The sequence below is a fragment of the Rhea americana genome, unplaced genomic scaffold (genome assembly GCF_003343005.1).
Source record: "Rhea americana isolate MKP2758 unplaced genomic scaffold, rheAme1 scaffold_165, whole genome shotgun sequence".
In the NCBI taxonomy this organism is placed as follows: Eukaryota; Metazoa; Chordata; class Aves; order Rheiformes; family Rheidae; genus Rhea; species Rhea americana.
This window is the reverse complement of record NW_028185761.1, coordinates 1,139,278-1,141,790: the sequence shown is the minus strand read 5'-3', so window position 1 is coordinate 1,141,790 and position 2,513 is coordinate 1,139,278.

Here is a 2,513-nt window from a genome sequence, read left to right as displayed (position 1 = left end):
CTTAGTAAACACACAACCCCGGTTTGGTCTCCGGGGAGCAGCCAGGAGGGGACAACAGCTGTCAAGGATCCCTCTTTTTCTTTCTTTCTTTCTTTTCCCCCCCCCCCCCCCGCCTTCTCCAGTCCAAACAAATAAACAAACCAGCAAACAAACCAGGTGCAGGACTCAAAGTCTTAGAGAGGTCCTCTCTGTCCCCTGGGCAAGGTTTGCTTATTTTAACAACAGTATTAATAGCAGTAAATGGGTTTCCCTTTAGTTACTCATTTCAAACGCCACTCCGGGCTTTTCTCTGTGGTCTTTGCGGAGGTTTTCCCGAGTGCAGCCCACCCCAAAAGCAACCCAACAGCAAAACAAACAGAAAAACATGCCGGGCAAATTCCGCTCCTTGCTAAAGCCTTCGCGTTTCTGCGGTCCTAAAGTTCAGGACAAGTCTGGGAAAGGCTGGTATCGCTTCGGGAAATCCCTTTGCGAGTCCTCAACCCGGAGCAAACTGATCCTACCTGATCCCCAACCCCGAGCCTGGCTGGATTTGTCCCGGTTGCACCTTTCTGCCTTAATTCTCTTGTTTAGGTAGTAATTAATTGGAAGGAGATGGAGTATTTCTGGGGGTGTTTTCTGCGATCTGCTGGGTACTTTTTTTTCTTCCACGCTGCTCTTTGGCTATCACAACCTCAGCGCCCGGTGTAAAGGGTTACTAGAGAAGTGCTGTTATTACAAAGGATTTTAGTAACCTCTAGGGGTGAGTTCCCGGCTCCCTTGAAGTCCGAGACGAAACTCCGACGGACTGCAAGGGAGGCAGGATTTCTTCTCCACGGGCTGTTTTTTTTTTTTTTTTTTTTTTTTTTTTTTTTTTTTTTTTTTTTTTTTTTTTTTTTTGTTTTGTTTTGTTTTTTTTTTTTGTTTTTTTTTTTTTTTTTTTTTTCCTTTAATGCCCTCTGGGATATATTTTCTGATGTGTCCCGTGAAGGGGTAGCCAATGCTCCCACGAGCATCCAGGCTTGTTTCAGGCTATTCTCGCATCTATTCGCCTTTGGCAACTCCCCCCCCACCCCGCCACCAAACACCTCTCAGGAGGACACTGGAAACCTTCAGCCCTTAATCCTGTCCATGCCTTTTAGTGTCCATTTAGATATTTCAAACTCCCTTATCTRTCTCCCCCGAATTGCTGAACAACACGGACTTAGGTGTAAAATGTTTCTAACGCTCGGAATAACCCCCGATCAGCTGACACCATCCTCTGTTTTGCCTCCCCCAGGAAAAACATCATTTTTTTTTCCCCCGGGGGAGGGGGTCTAACCTCTCACCCCCACCCCAGGAGCTCCAGGTTTGGCCTGCGATCGCACCCCTGTTATTTGGGGAGGTAATAATGCCTTTTTTCCACTCGCTCCAGCACAGGTTACATTTGCAAGAGGAATTTGCAAGAGGAGGGAAGGAGGGAGACTTTTTAGGGGGTGGGGGCAGACGTGCTGTTTGCAGCTCTGGAGAGCTCTGGGTCACTGATCAAACTCGCAGCAAGTAGCCTGCGGACTCCTAAGAAACAGATTTTTTTTTTTTTTTTTCCTCAGAGCTCCCTTTTCCCTTCACCCCGAGGTTGTTTGCAGCCAGAGCCACATTGGCATCCCCCAAAAGCTCCCATCTGACACCTCCGAGAGTCCGATTCCTGGGAGAGCAGTAAGCTACGTGAACTGTATCAGCGTGTGAGTGTCCATCGCACTTTTTTTCCCCCTCAATTTTCCCATCCGAGGAGGAAAGACATCCACCTGAGCCCGCTGCCAGGCTGCTGCTGTCGCTAGGAGCAAATTTGGCTCTTTTGGGGGGGTCTAATGCGAACCCCCAGGTCTTGCAGCGGGCACAGGGAGCAGGGACAGGGAGCAGAGGGTGCCTGCAGCCTCCGGGTCTCCTCTCTCCCCTGACGCTCCCAGGGTCTCCCCTGTCCCCTGAAGCCCTTTGGTCTCCCCTTCTCCTCTGCATCTCCTCTGATGCTCCCAGGATCTCCCCTTTCCTTGGCAGTTCCCTGTGTCTCTCCTCTCCCTTGCAGCCCCCGGGTTTCCCCTCTCCCCTGATGCTCCCGGGTCTCCCCTTTCCCTTGCAGCTCTGGGATCTCCCCTCTCCCCTGCAGCTTCCCCCTCCCGCCCCGGGTTTCCCCCTGTCCCTCGCAGGCTCTTAAATCTCCCCTCTCCCCGACACCCCCAGGATCTTCCTCTCCCCTTTCGGCTCCGTGTCTCCCCTCTCCCTTGCAGGCTCAGAGATCTCCCCTGCAGCCCCCTCGCCCCCCGGCCCTGCTCCATCCTCTCCCTCGCACCTTTGGCATTTCAGAGGGCTCCTGCTGAGCCCGGGCACTGCCCCCGCGCACCGATGCGGTGCCGGCCCCGCACCGCTCCGCGCAGCCGAGCCGCCCCCAGCGCCGCCCCCCGCTCCTCTCCGCTTACCTCCGCTGGGCTACGCGGGGGCGGCGGGGCCGAGCCGGCCGAGCCGAGCCGAGCCGGGCCGGGCCGGGCAGGGGGGGGCCGCGG